Source organism: Strix uralensis, chromosome 5, assembly GCF_047716275.1.
Source record: "Strix uralensis isolate ZFMK-TIS-50842 chromosome 5, bStrUra1, whole genome shotgun sequence".
NCBI lineage: Eukaryota > Metazoa > Chordata > Aves > Strigiformes > Strigidae > Strix > Strix uralensis.
The window spans coordinates 76,858,169-76,874,405 of NC_133976.1; the positions used below are offsets into that span (position 1 = coordinate 76,858,169).

The 16,237-nt window shown below is 42.9% G+C and overlaps 1 protein-coding gene across 1 annotated transcript in view; it reads right to left on the minus strand.

Annotated features, from left to right (window-relative positions):
* The window catches only part of TMEM178B (transmembrane protein 178B), a 226,866-nt gene that overhangs the window by 202,029 nt on the left and 8,600 nt on the right, over window positions 1-16,237 (minus strand). The window lies entirely within an intron of this gene.

Below are 16,237 nucleotides of genomic sequence, written 5' to 3' on the forward strand. Positions count from 1 at the left end.
CTCATAATGAAGTTATTGTAGTTTTTAACAATATGGTCTTCTTTCTCATATATAGTACCACAGCTTTTTGCAGACATGTAGTAAAATGTTGTTAATAAGTTCCAAATTACCTGTTAAGATTGTTTAGGTTTTATCTCCAAAGTAATTTGGTCCTTCATTATTTTCAGCTTTGTGAAATGTTATGCAGTTCATCCTCCTTTTGACTTCAACCTTCAGGGCTTTATTTTCGTTAGTATGCTTGCATAGTCTGGTGGGAACTGTTCCTCAATAGGCAAATATCTACAACTGTTCAATATTTGTCTGTCTCTGTATACGCAGTTGCAGACATGCAGAGCAGGGAGATGCTCACGCAGAAGGGATAGGAAACACACCGGATCTACTCTTCCAATGCCAGACCTGCTGGATTTCACAGGCCTGAACGTGCCATCGTGTTGCCATACGGTCTGACATCCCCCTGTGCCGTTAGCACCGTGCCGACCCTGACAGTCGGCAGCCTGGCTTTAACTTAAATCCCCCGTACACAGCTACAGAGTCATCAAAGTGTACCGAGAGCTATGAATCTGTGCTGAAAGGAACAATTTAAGTGAGTTAAGCAGAATGATTTAAGTCACCCCTAGCTATGCAGTGCTCTGCCACCCATGGGTAAAGCCGGCAAGTTTTGTAAGCAAATCCTTTCCCAGCACACAGGCTTAGTCATCAGTGAAAGCTGCTGGCTCGCTCCCATCCCAACTGTGGTTCAGCTGCTGCTCGGAGGTCAGCTCTGCAGGCACTTGATAAAGCTTCAATTAAGTGCTCTTCTTGCAGCACTCGCTGATTTACACATCTTCTGCCCGCATCGGCCATTTTGCTGAATAAGCCCGCATAACGGCGAGGACCGCAGGCACAGAAGTGTCCAACTTTCCCTGCCTATAGGAGGAATTAATCTCCTCAAGCCTGGGCGTCACCAGGCAGCTTAAAATAAAGAATAATATTTAAATGAAGTTTTTAAAAGGGTGGGGAGAATAGAGCTGCAGAGGGCATAGTACAAATATTACTATAGATAGTTCAACTGGGTAATTAATAATACATGGCATATCTATTCCAGACAGTTTCTGAGCTGTATTTCCTTGTGGAGATGTGCACGTCTGCGTTTAGATGCTACGGTGACGGGACGGTATAAAAATTTCAGTGACATGAACATCATGGTACACTTCTCCAGCCTGTGTAACAGCCTGGCAGCTCACCCCCCCCCCCCCCCAAGAGGTTACGATCTAAAGGCCTGACCTTACCTGCTTATTAACGGGAGTCGCACTTAACTGCAGTGAGCAGCTCTTACTGAAGCCTTGCACTCGTGTTCAATTGCTTAGGCTACAAGTCAAAATGGAAAGTGACTTGTAATGACTGCAAATCCCTCTGGGAAAAATGAAAAAGTAACAAGCAAGACGATGGAAATTATTTGGTCGACACAACGTGCATCAAGGAAGATCTGCGTTATTTATTTGTGAGTGACACTGTTTGAAAGGGAACATTTACATTTGCAGCTCTCACAGAAGAAATGAGTTCTGCAGAGATAGCAATGTTAGAGGCATATTGAACTATTCAAGGAAAGACCCAACATTTTCATTTGTAAAGGTAGTTATATAAATTGATATAAAATCTCAAGATTATTTTTTCTTGGACTTTTTTGGGCAGTGGTTCAGAATAACAACCTTAAAAAATTCACTTGAAAATTTATCAGCCCAGGCACAAAATCTTCTTCCTTGCCAGGAGTGTAGTAAAGAAACAAATTAACATCATTTTACTCCCTCCTCGGGAAAAAATACATATCCCAGCCAAACAGGCAAGTGGAATTTGGCAAGACTGAATGTTGACATGGTTTTATTATACCAACAAATAACTGCAAGTGTTACATGGCACTTGCCTTGTATGTAGGTCATTTTCTCTAGGCAAACCTCCTGCTCAACTCAGGGAACTATTTCAGGGGACTCACATGGCAGTGAACCTGTGCAAGGAGTGATTAGCAAGCCCCTGGGAGGTTTGGTCTAGAAGGCCTTTCTCCATTTTTACTTCAAGTCTTTTCACAAGCAGAAACTAATGCTGGGCAAAATCTGTGTGCCACTGAAGTCAAAGGCATGCTTGCTTCCAACTTCAGCAAGACTGACTGTGCTACCCTGGACTTAAAAGCAGTTTTGCTTGAGCAAGAACTGAGTAAAAGCTATGTGTGATCTTCAGCACATTGCCCTGGGCTAACTCCAGGGAACACAACACTCTCAAAGCCCAGCTGCAGACATGAGAGCTTATTTAAGACTACTTTAAAATGCAAATTATATCAGCATGCTCATCATATGCCTATAGATCCACTAACATGGAAATATGCACAGTCCAGAAATACGCATGATCTGAGGAGGTTCACCAGAGCCAGGACACTGAGAGTTAAGAGTGAAAATCCCAAAGAAGGGTCCATCCTGAACTTGTGCAATGAACAATCAGGAGGGATTTGCTCTGATTTTTCATGCTTTTCTCAGATTAAGTCAGAACCCTTAACCTTGTTTTAATATGGATTTTCTACAGGCTCACCAACAGAACAGCTGACAGGCAGCCATGAATTGCAAGGATATAAATATGTCCGAGGGCTGTGGTGGCTGCCACTCGGTGCTGCATTTTGTAGAAGCAATCTGATCCCTGATTATTCCAGGTAGCTAGGGAAAAAAAGGAACCATGATTACTCTCACTTAATGATTCTGGCAACCTGAGCCTGTCCTGTCATGTCGGTGCTACCCACAGTGCCAAACCCATGGCAACGTCCCAGGGCTGGCACACAGGGCAGAGTTACACTGGTCCTATGGAAACAGCCATCAGCAAAGCAGGAGAAGTTCTCCCATGGGCAGCAAGAGCCCACAGAGGCACAGCGCTGCCAGGGGTCACAGTCTGCACAAGGAGGGGGTGTGTGGCTGCTTCCCTGCCACCACGTGCCATGGAGCACAGGAGGCACCAGGCAGCGCAAAGGGGAGCCCTCAAGCCAGTCTTCCTCCATAAATCACCCCACAACAATGGCTGGGGAAGACCTGCATTGTCAGACATCAGCCTCCAAGGGCAAGGCTAACAAGGCGACTTTGACAGGTGTTGGTGCTGCCTGGAGGCTATGACCTGTCTGTATTTCGCTGTAACCCTGGCCCTGTCTCCTCTTCCCCTTTCCTTGCTTCTTGATGCAAGGCAAAGCTCCGGAGACCACAGTCTCCTGGGGGTCTTGACCCTGGCCTGAGCTCGTTTGAAGGAGTTAATTCCAACAGGCTCTTGCATCCTCTCGCATACTCCTGTGTACACATGTCCTGTGCTAGTCACAACCTCCTAGCAAAGCTATAGGCTTTGATACAGGCTATACTCTGCCCATGATGGCAAAAGGGACATGTTCAGTTATCTGTCCTCACTGCTGATAGAAACAAGCTGATCCCTGCTGTATTTCCACGAGAGCTGTGTCCCATCTAATTTCAAATGTCACTTGTAATAGCTGTTTTTTCTTCTCCAAATAACTTTTGCAGCACTGCAGCTGAAGTCATCTGAAACCACAAGATTGGAGTTTGAATAGCCCTTGATACTATCAGTGAGCCGAGCCATTGCTCTGCACCTCAGCCACTGTTTTCCCTTTCCATTGTTCACTGAGATGTACACGCAAATCCGAAGGAACCAGTCAGTCAAAGGCAGTGAAGCTATCAGACATACTGCTCCTCTTCCTCAGCAGATGAAGCCTCACTGAAGCCAGGGGGATATCTAGGTAACTGCAGCCAGTAGAGGGATTTAGGGCCTCCACAATGCGTGACAAAGCTGTCATTAAAGCAGTAGAGCAGTACTAGGATCTTGAAAAATGCAGATAGTAGTGTAAACAATGAGGAGGTCTTGTTTTCTTACAAATTATTCCCAGCATACCACAGGATGCTCTTGAGCCTCTTGAATTCACTGTCATCTGCAACACTCATTTCTCCTTGGAGGAATTGCTGCGTTATCCAAAAGCTCAATTACACAAACTTACTCAGGGTCCCTTATGATGTTTGGGCTATAAGGCTCGTGCTGTATATTGATTTGCCTTCTCCTCCTTCCTGCCCACCTCGGGGCCTCCTCTCCCATTTCATGTACACTGGCTTCCTGGATTGCAGAGGGAATTATCTCACGGTCATACCAAGACCCTTCAGTATGGCTGAGCGATGAAAAATATATGTAGCCCAAAATATTGTTTAAAAGCAATAGACTGAAAATAATGCCTCTGGCCTGAAGGAGCTCTGATTTATTTAAGATACAGGGATATATATACACACTTTCAAAAACTGCCCGTACTTCACCAGTTAAAACAGTGAGAACAAATGAGGCTGTGATCTGTCAAGTGATCCTTCGTCACTCCCAGCACAGGCCCATAATCCTTTGGTTGTGATTATGCAAAGGAATATTACATTGATCCTGTAAAATATCTCTGATTGGATCAACGTTATTTTCTCTCGCATTGACAAGGTCTTACCAGAGAATGACTATAATTCCACTGCTAACACTGTCTTAGTGAAATCCCTCAATAAATCCTCCAAGCAGCACTGTTAGTAATACCTTTATTAGACTAACTAAACAAGATATTTATATGCAGGGCTTTCCAAAGGACTCTGGCTCCTTCTTCAGTTTCTGGAGGAAAACTTGCTCAGAAGTGCTCTTCTGGAAGACTTGGCCCCAAGGAGGATCTGCAAAGACTTAAGTGGCAGGTGAAATTACCCTTTCAAGATTCACAGGGTTTGTCACAGATTTGCCCTTGTCCTGCCCACACTACAGTGAAGACCCAAATACATCTTTGACAGAAAAATCTCATGGTGAGTCTGGTTCACGGGCAGGTTTGGAGTTCAGGGTCTCCCCACACCTTCCAAAAACATGCTATCAGTACAACAGTTTTCTAGCAGTCAAAGGGGAAACATGGTCTTTTTGTACCTGCTATCATTTCAGCATTTGTTCAAGGCCAAATCCTGGCCTTCATACTCAACAAAAGACCTGCTCTCCTACTAGCCACTGCTGTCTCTGCTCACCAGTGCTTCTGTTCTCCTCTTCTCTTTTCCTTCTATCTTTCTGTAAGTCTCCTCTAATTTTGTCTCCATTTTCTTTTCTCCACAGCTCCAAGCTTTCAGTCCCAATAGTTTCATTCCCATACTGACCTCACCTTCATCACTGAAGTTTAATTGTCGCCTTCTGGCTTGAAATGCGATGCTCCATGAGATGAACAGCAGACTCCAGTGATCACCTTACCAAGTCATTTTTTTCAGGATGCCTGAGCACTCAGGTACTCGCCGCATCTCTGCTTTCCCTTGGTTCATTTCAATAAAGTTATCTGTAAAGCCGTGAGAGCTACAAACATACCTCTGTCTTACCTTCCTAAACCTTTAAATAGAAACATAATCATGAATAAACAAAGTACTGTGTCTAACATAAAACTTGAGCACAGCTGAAGGACCAGTATATACAGCCATACATCAATTAGCAGATGAAAAAGCTATGAAGACAATGTATCAACAGAAAAATATCAAACAAACAGCATGGCAGACAATAAGCTTTCTTAAATCCTTTGAAACCAGGTTGGCATCTGTGATGGGTAAACTCTGGCTCTTATATGTTTCATGTGAAAACTTTCTCCATATTCTTTACAGCAATATACTGAAATGTCAGAGGAGTCACTTCTCAGCTCCCAAGCCCTTAGAAACAAAGGAAAAATAATTGATATTAGCCTTTGAAACAGAACAGCCTGACAGTAAAAGAAATTGTTAATGACTATAGAGAGGACTCCTGACCTATTTCCCCCATTTGTATCCAGTTTTTTACATGTTGCCTCTACGTTTTGGTTCAGATATCTGTGCACCAGATGCCTAAACTGTGATGTCAACTTTGAAGGTCACTGCCATAGCTGTGATGGATAGCAAAACTTTCTCAAATAAAAAATTAAACGCGGGAGCACTGACCTGCCTTAAGGAGTAGATTCTGTGATAAATGTTACGGCTGTGAAATTGCACCGTATAGCAGCCCAGTCTGCAGACCCCAATGGCCTTGGTTAATACATTGTCACAACGATGAGGTCAAGATGCAGGAGACAAGCTCAAGGACTCCCACCTGTTCACCAACCAGGCCCCTCCAAATCAACCAGAAAGTTTCTGTGGCCTCTTCTGATGCCATACAGAATGATACACTCCTGCTCCAGAGGAGGGGTGCAGGTCAAAGCGCATTTTAGCATGACCAAAACCCTGGAAAGAAAGTGTTGAAATGAATGGAGAAGTGCTCCTACCTGATCCCTAAGTGTTAGGACTGTGTCCTACCCAGTGTAAATGGACACCAGGATGGATAGAAATGGGGCAATTTATGTCCTCTGAGAGCTGGACAATTGGATCTCATTTTAAAATATGGAATCCTAAAGACATGCACTGAAATATTATCACAAGCAGCCTGAAAAGTCTTAGTCCTCAGAGGAGGTATTTCAGTGCCTAACTCACTCGCCCAAGATGAACATTCAAACAATTTTCTAGGTGACAGATACAATGTACCATCCCACCACAGCAATCAAGTGCAGGTCACCTCAAATCGCAGGTCCAGGAACTCGCAAAATGCCGTAAACTACATTCAAAGGGAGGAGAATCTTTAAAGAAGACATGTCCTTCCAGTCATCCTAATGCTGCCAGCCAAAAACTACACCCTGACTGAAGTATGGTAACAGTACCAAATGGATACCACAACCCCTTGGTTTGAAGCAAGGCTGGCAGCAGGCAAAGCAGAGCTTGGGCCTGAAGACTTGCCCATGTCTCAGCACTGTGAGCAACTTTCTGGTAAGAGAAATCCGCTTCTTTCCCCTTTCTCCCTCTTTGTACTTGTATTCTTAGAAACATGCACAGGAAAAGAATACTTTGGTGCTGAAGAGTTCATCTGCTCCTGCTGCTTCTTCTTCATTTGAGGGCATTGACAATGCAATTAGTTGCTGTGTCACAGGCGGGATGCTACCAGTAACTGATGGACAAGAAGGGGAAGGATGTGCCACCAGTTCTGGTGTGGCACAGAGTGCAGGGGACACGAGTAAGGACAGGACAGGTTCCTAACTGCAGGGATAAGAAGGAAAGGTTGGGGTGAAGGCAGAAGGCATCCCTGAGTGCTGTCGCTCAGTGTGAGGCCAGACCTTACGCTGACATACACCTCTCCTCCCTTCAGCCACTCAAGTACCCTCTCCCTCCTTCTCTTGAAGACACTTGAGTTGCCCCACTTTTCCCCATGAAACCTCCTGTTTAAAAACCTCACCCAGATTTGAAACAATTCCCCGTGCTTTCCCCAAACAGAGGTTTCCAAGTCCTGAGGCCAGGATGCTGTGCAAGCCCATTCTGCAGCCACTTTATCACTGAGAAACATGGACCTTATGGACTGGTCAGCATGAGACAGTGTTGTCATGCTCCCATTCCCACAAAGCTGATGCCACTGCTCGGAGTCTGTGGCTACCTCTCCCAGTTTCCCACCAGGACCAATGGATTACAAGGAATAGCATTTGAAAACTGGAGGCTCCTCAGGACACCGGGTAGAAAGGATTCCTCTTCTCTCTTGGATATGAAAGATGATTTCATAAAAAAGGATGGCTCAAGTCTACATAAATGAGCACAGAAAACCATTTATCTCTGCCCTTGCTCCAAACCCTCAGCAGCGTATAGTGACTTAGCATAGTGTCCCTCTGCCATAGATATACATCTCCTAAAAAGCAGCTGTCTCACATTCACACAGCTCAGCGCACAGGCAGAGGACCTCACATCCAGCTGCTGCCACGTATGTGACATGCCCACAGAGGTAACACCAACAGCCTCCAGTCGCCCTCGCTCAGTCTCTGCCACCACCCTTTCCAGATCACCCAGAGCAGTATGGGGACTGCTCTTCATAAGGCTGTGGTCATTCCTCAACAAAAGCATAAAACAAAAATTCTTTCTCCGATCCACCTTAGGTACAACCCTCCTTCTCTGGGTACTCAGGCACAGGCCTGGGTAACACTTCCTTCCAGTAACGCAAAAGGCAGCTTTGCTACTTGGAGTCTCAGGCAAGGTTCCCCAAACATCCAGATAGGTAAAGCATCCCAGCTTGTCCTGCTCCATACTGACTGATGGAGTCCTACTTCCACGTTTTCTGGGAACTGAACTATAGCCCAAAAGGCTATCCCAGATGACGCTTTCCTACCTTTAGTGCTGTGGAGCCTTTCTGTTCCCTGTAAGGCCTTTCCTGAAAACTTCTGAAAGAACCATAGCTTCCTGCTGCACACACAAGTGAACAAAGCCCAGGAGTGGGTGCCTTTGGCCCTCATAAGCTGGTGGATCCTGTGGCAAAATCTTTCCCGCTATAAGGAAACTCACCCAGCATCACCAGCCAAATGGCTGAACATTTTGTGAACTGAAATACACATCCCATGGTAATTTAAGTATGTGCAAATAAGAGTTTAATTCTGCTGCTGCCAACCATCCCAAATGTTTAAATATAGTACGGAAATTCTCTTTTATTTTATATAAACTATTTTAATGAAGAAGTTGAAAGCTCTGCATTCTCCAGGCTTATGAATACAAATGGCTGAGAATCTAACAGGTCTTTGCTGTCAGTGAGCTAAGGCAATATGAAATGAAGGGAGACAGGAAATAAAGACTCTATTAACTGCATTATCTAAAGGAAAGCTATGTAAAATATGCATTAAATGCACACAGTCCTCATCCCCAGTCCTTCCTGGATGTGTGCGGTGTCACAGGAAGGCAACAAAGTGCAGCTCAGATCTAGGTGAAACAAAGAGCTGGGATGGTGCAGCTGGATTTGTCTTAGGTCCCTTCCCTCTCACCAGACACATGTGGCTGGTATCAGGCAGCCCAGTGACAAACACTCCTTCCATCAGGTCCTGCTTGATACAGGACTGAATATGCTCTTCCTTGGGGAAAAAAAGAGGAATTAATAGTAATAATAAATTAATCCTTTGTAGTCCTATGGCACGTTTCACAAGGACACAGCACTAAAAAGGACTGTATTCATTTTTCTTGCATAGCAGGCAAGTATATCATACAATCCCGCTTCCTAAATATACTCATCTTCATCCTTAAAACCTGTTAGAAGTCCTGTGGCCTCATCACTCCTTCCAGACCCCCACTTCAGCACAGCTTCCAGCCTACATACATTCATGGCCCTCACATAGCTTTTTTCCCTGTTAATGTTGTCCTTAGCTTAAAAGCATCTTCCCCCCCTCCTGTGTTTAACCCCATTTCTTCTGGATAACAATTATATTTGTAAAATAGATTTTTCATTCCTCTCCTCACGCTAATAACCCCACTCTGGACCTGGTTTAAATTCATCTTTCTCAGAGGTGGTTGACAAGAATAGTAAAGATTGTAACAGAGAAGGCTTGATTAATACCTAGCCCATGACTTTAACATTTCTCTACTTGAAATATCTGGCCAGCTCTTTTCTTCAATCACATCTGCCTTTCTCCTCATCATGGCTCCACCGCTCTCTGTCTGCACTTCAAAATAGGTGCACCTTAATGAACCCCTTGTCCCTATTGAGGTGTGCTCTGTGGTCACATCCCAACTGCATGTTGGGTGAGATTCAGGCATGCACCTTTCCCAACCTGAAAGGAAACCTGCTGCAGTACCTGGGCAGGGAGGAAACCATCTGAGCCCAAATCTCCTCATAGCCTGGATGTCTGGGGGACCAGAATTCCAATGTGCAACACAAAGGGTACTTGCCCAACAATGTAAACACATCCTTCAGGACCAAAAGTTCACATTGAAAGAAATCTCACATCTTTCCTATCACCCAGTCCTCAACATTACCCAGTTCTTTGTATATAATATTCCAGGCCTTCTTTCTCTTGGTGATATCTCATTCTTGTGGCAGCAGCAAATGTCTTAAGTTCACTCCTTTGTGCCCAGCCCAACAAGGGCTATCACCTTGCCTTACAGACCCCACTCCAATATCATTAATGACATTATTAAATAAGGTTGGTCCCCTACTTCAGGAAGTCAGCTGTTGACCTTCATCTTGATACTCCCCTCTCTGCACTTGTTGTTTTCCTTTGGTTAGTTCTTTAAACACACCTTAAATTGTGTATTACCATAACATTGTAACAAACCATTTCCTTAGAGACAGAATATAAAATCCTTTACCAAAATCCCGATAATTTAGGTCTAAGGCATTCCCTTGTCTCAAAATCCAGTTATCTTCCTAGCAAAATATATCAGGTTAGTTTGGCACACTTCAAATACAAAAACATATGTTGCATATTTATTTCACTTCCACCCGTGCATTTAATTAATCTTTCTTTTCAAACTTCCTTTAAACTCTGCTTGGTATTATTATGATCAAACTAAAAGGTCCGCTGTGGCCCAGACAACTTCTTCTCCTTTCTTTAAATACAGATTTGCTACTTTTAATTCCTAATGTACCATCCTAATTAGACTTACTGCAAATCCTTTTTACTGGACTTGCAATGTTACATACCACATCTTTCAGAAGTCTGAGGTGGAAATCATCCAACTTTCCAATTTCCATTTCCCCTGTTCCTGTTAGGTGGCTCCTTTGTCTCTCTGATCAGTATAACATTCCTGCCTATCTCTTTAACCATTATGGAATATCATAGGAGCAGAACTGGGTAATCTTGAGGACTGGTGAATAGAAAAGGGATGAAATTTAACACAAAACACTGGCTCATACAGTTAGGGACTAACAATGAGAAACTTCTTTCCAATGTGAACTTTTGTCCTACAGGATGTTTGCATTGCTGGGCAACTGTCCTCTGTGTAAAACAGGGATAATTCCACTCTTCAGTGGAATTACTTTTTATGGTTAAAGATCGAGAAGTACAGTATTCCGATACTGTCTCAATGGGAACCACCAAAGTACCTAAGACAAAGCAATGCAATTGGATCATCAGCTACCATAAATCAGCATCACCCCTTCAAAGTCAGGCTAGTAATCTCAATTTATACCTTTAACATCCAATTGAAAAAATCTTTCGTTCTTTTTTTGTCTGTTTCTGTTGTAATATTTATGTCATTAAATGGCCACTGGGCAGAAAGCAAAAGTATCTACATTATAAAGGCTCTTTTGCATATTCAAAGATACGTAGTGGCTAATGGGAGACACAGAGACAAACACTGTACATTCATATTTAAGGAGAAAGATATTTTCAAATAGCTTCTGTTACCCAATAAAATTAGCATAACTGTTTCACCCTATAAGAAAGTCTAGAAATACATTTAGGAACCTTTTTCTGAAATATCTGCTGTTAAACCCAACAAAAGGTCTCAGAATTAAATAAGGGCTGTGACAGGAGATTCTCAGTGACTTTCACTCGATCTGGTGGGATATCTTAATGGGACTGATTTTGCCATATACATGGGATATCCTGGAACCTCTGTTCCTTTACGGTGTTTCAGCTTGCATGCTTATGGTAAGAAACAAAGAGTCACAGGGCACTTTTGAACAGGTGGGTCAGACACTTACTCACACTGAACAGAGAGGGATGAAGGGGTTTCAGAGCCTAAGCGCTCATACGACAAGAGATGCTGATAATCACCCGGCTCGGCACATACAGTTTCCTTCTCAACATCAAGTGCAGAGTCCCTCCAGGGACGACTGAAGTAGAGCTGCTGGAAAAAGCAAGTGGGGATACCGGGAAGAACCTCTCAGCTCTGTTTTAAGGGGGTGTGAGTGTCGGTTTTCTGGATTCTCTGGCACTCTCAAAGCACATTAGGCTACTGCAGCTTGTTCCAAGGTTACACCTTCACTGGAGTCAGAAGTGGGTACAGACAATATCAGGCCACTCAGTAAGGAGAAATTTGACTGCGAGCCCAGCAGAGCAGTACCGGGCATGTGCCGGATTGCCATGGGGTCTGAGCAGTTACTTCTGACCCAAAATTCCCTAGCTAGCCTGACATTTATTTGAGATACTGCAGCACCTGAAGTGCAGAAGCACTGGGATGGGGGTCCAACAGGCTGAAAAGACCTTTTCCATAAAAGCCCCTCAGCTCTGTAAATACTTGTCTCCATATCCCCAACTTTGTGGAAAATATCCTGAATTTGTAGTTAATATTTGTTTATCCACACTGGAAGTTCAATCTGAGACTGGAGTGCGATTGTTCCAAGCATTGCACAAACTGACTCCTGCTGGGAAGAACCATGCTGACACCTCTGTAAGGGTACACAGGATGAACTCACAGCATGAAGGCAGGGCAAATTATAGAAGAGAGTCAGTGGTAGGGACTTCTCTGTCCCCTAAACTTTATGTTTTAGTGTCTGCTCTATTCAGACTACAACCTCATTTGATCCTGCCAGTCACCAAAAAGGCACAGGGCTTCATACTGGGCCCTGCAGTCTCCACCCATCCTCCTGCTCCACTGCTTGGACCATCCCCCGGACTCTTTCTGCAACAACCATTGGCCACTACCTTCACGCTAAGCTTGCTTGGCCTTTCTGTCACCTCAAATCATCAGCATTTAGTTCTTATTGCCTGCTCTCAGCCTTTTATCACCCTCTTTATCATTTCTTTCCTTTCTCCACATGCTGATGTTATCCATGCTGCACTCTTTCATTCATAGACCTTTTGTCCTGCATTCCCCTATCTGCTCCTGCCCTGCTATCCCAAATCCCAACTGATCCATACCAGTTGGTCTCTGCTATGTCTCACACAGCAGAGCATCTCTAATGGGAACCCCACTGCCTGGCTAACTCTCTCCACTATAATCGCATTGTTCCTTCATTCAGTTCCGCTCGTTTCCTCGACTTTCTACTCCAGCTCAGCTCAGTTAAATCTCAGACTCACAGTCATAGTCACCTCTTTGCCACATTTGGCTCATTCCTCAGACCCTCCCACCTCCTCCAGCCTCCACTTCAGCTGTTATGCAGGATTTCACCCAGTTCTTCCATGACAAAAATGACAAATTATGATCTTCCTCTTCCAGTAGCTTTGCCTTCTGTTTCCTCTTCCCCTCCTACAACTCCTTCCTCATTCTTCTCTCCCACAGATGAAAAACCTCCTATGCAGCTCTCTTCCTTCATTTCTTTTATTTACCACTGAACCAGTCATACCCTATCTCCTGACTTTCCTATGGCTGTTCTTGTCCTCTCGTTCTCTTTCCTCCTTGACCTCTCATGCCCCTCTGTCTCTTTACTCTCATAACACAAGTACCATTCAATCTCCTTCCTCTGAAAATATTCTCATCTTAAAACATCATTTCATCTTAAAACATTTATTTTCCTCTCTAAATACCATGGTTTTTTCCCTCCTCCCTTTCATCACCAACATCTCTGAATATACCAAGTACAAACACCACCTGGTGTCCCCCCCACCAGTTCAGGGCAGCTTCCTCTCCCTTGCACCTGCTACCAAAGTCTCTACTTAACGTACAGGGCAAATTTCAGCGTAGTCTGAATACTCTGTTCTCATCTGCTGCAGCATGTCAGCTACTTTCAGTAGACTCCTGGGCTGTATTAACCAGAAACGGTGGCCTTCTTCAGCTACCATGACATTACTCACTTCTCTTGCATGTCTTCCAGAAGACACTACTTCTCCCAGCTCTGTCAGAAGTTCATGGGGCTTTCCTCTTTCTGTATTCTAGTCCTTGGTAATTTCTATCACAAACATAGATTCCACTACCATCTCAATGTATCAATTTTCAGATTCACTCTTCTAACACAAACTTGTCTCCCTAGGTCCATACCCGCGGTCTCTGTAATACTCCCTCATAGACATACAGATATCAACCTGAGCTTATCGTAGCTAAAACAGAGTTCGTAATGTTCTTCTCCCTTCTCTACTATACGCTCTCTTCAGTACTTCCCCTCTTGATCATCACAGCCAACACTATTACTTTCCTTGTTGTTCTGGTCAACAACTGGCACAATATCTCCATCTCATGTCTCTCACTATGTCCATAGATCCAGGGGATGTCTAAGATTTGCATATTCTTTCTCCATCCAGGCTCTCATCATCTTATGCCTTTATTTCTACAATACTTCTTTTTCTGACCTTTACAAATGTGATCTTGCTCTCCGTGTATCCATTCAGGATGCTACTAGAAATATAATTTTCCTAACACATCACTCTGACCATGTCATTTCTCTTAGCAGCTGCAGACTGATGTCCCAATATCTATCTCATTAGTGTAATCGACTTGTCTTCATCAAGGAAATGTCAACTTCTTCCTACAGTCAACCAAAGAGGTCAATCCCCATCACCTACTTATTAATTTTTCAAGCAGATATGACCCATGATTTTTCTGGTGCCATCCCTCAATCTCTGGAAGACCATGTTGTAAATATCTGCACCTCTTATTCATTATCCTCCTTTACAACTCTTCTAGGAATCCCGCATTTCATGGTGCTTACAGAAATGTGGTTAGCCTGATGGTGTTTTAAAACCACTACCGGTCACGCTGAATATAATTACCCTGTCATCTCCTTATACTCTCTCATAAGGCTGTATTACTCGCCAATATTTAAAATGCAGCAACATGTCAAAGGGACGGGGACATTTTTCTGATCCATGATTTCTGATCCATGATTAAGGCTCATAAATCCTGTGGTAGAACTCTAACTGGTATTAATAATAATGAACGAAATCCCTATTATACTGCTACTGAGCTGAGGTACAAGAGATTAAGTCACTTGCCTCAGGCCACGAAGAAAGACTATGACAGAGCTGGGACTGAATTCTGGCTTTGTAAGCCCTGCCCTAATGCAGTACTACCTTTCTTCTATCTATTTTGGTAGTTATCTACAAAGGATTATAATTTCAGCAGGCTCAGCTGGGCAGTTCCGAATATTTATTTGTGGAAGAATTAGGCTTTATGAGAAAGAAAATGGGGAAATTTCCATTTTACAGTCTGATTTGTCTCCTGCAGAGAAAATATGTTAGTTTATATTCTTTTCTTTTAAGTGGATTCTATTCTGAATGGTCTGTTAAGGGCACCTGGATTCCAGAATCCACATTATTTATTCCTTAAAAAACTAAGAAATACCATCTTGTTTCTTTCTTTTACTCTCAAAGAGGTGAATATGTACTGAAGGGTTCCAGCAACAATTTGTTAGCAACGAGCCATTAAGAAACTTACATTATCAATGATTGTCATTATTTTTGCAGAACCTACAAAATAAAAAGTCTTCTTCCTCATTTACTGGCTCTGTAATAGTTAATGAACTCGTTCCACTTTTGGAGTTATTCTGAGTGCACAGAAAGACTTCTTCAATTAGAAAAGGCGATATTAATATGGATTTTTATTGCTGGAGATGACAAAATAGTTCAGATCGTTTCACGTCCATTTAAGTAAAATAATCTTTCGTATTTTTATTTTTACAGTAAACAGAACACATCTGCACTCATATTAAATCTTTCCTCCACACTTTTAAAAAAGTTTCTAAGCAATGGGCAGAAAGGATAAAAATGCTGAGATTTCTCAAATGGATTTGGATGCTCAATTAAATGAACAGGAATTAAGCATGCAGTCCTGCAGGCAGCTCTGCAAATATCAGTTTCTCTTGAGAAGGGCACGATCCCGTCATTTTTACTCAGGCAAAATTTCCATTTGTCTTCACCAGCAATTTTCCTTGAAAGCCAACAGCTTGATTGAAATTCGCCCTTTAAAACAGCATGATTAAAAAACAGTTGCAGCTCTGCTAAATTACATGTATGTTCTTAGTATTTTTAGCAGATATATATTATCAAACTAATTATCTCAGATGTGTCAGAGGAACGTGTCAGGTTCTCATTACTTGTGGTAAAGATACTTTTTAATGAATTGCTATTTAAGTTTGATGCAATTAAAATATTAAAATTATTATTTAAAATACGATGGGCCAAATTGTCCTGGAACTCACATGCCTGAAACACCAGTGATTTCATCCATTAAATGATTTTAGAAAATCCCTGAACAAGAGGATGTCTTTGTTGTATCTTAGAAACATGCAGTTGTTTGACTTCCAATCTACATCGATAGACTAAGAATAATTACAGCATTGAAAATGGTGAAGGCTAAATATCTGGGTAGCCTAAGATTCAACTCAGAGGCTGTCTACTTAAAATTAATTTTCACTGGATCCCTCCAGCAGAACTCTGCTGTGACAGAAGGGAGAACAGACCTTGCGTTGGCTTTTCTATCCAGGGACAGTTTTAACCTCAAAGGAAACACTAAAGGCCTGAACTTGCTGTGTCACCACGTTCAATAAAATAAAACATTTATTATTGACTTCACTA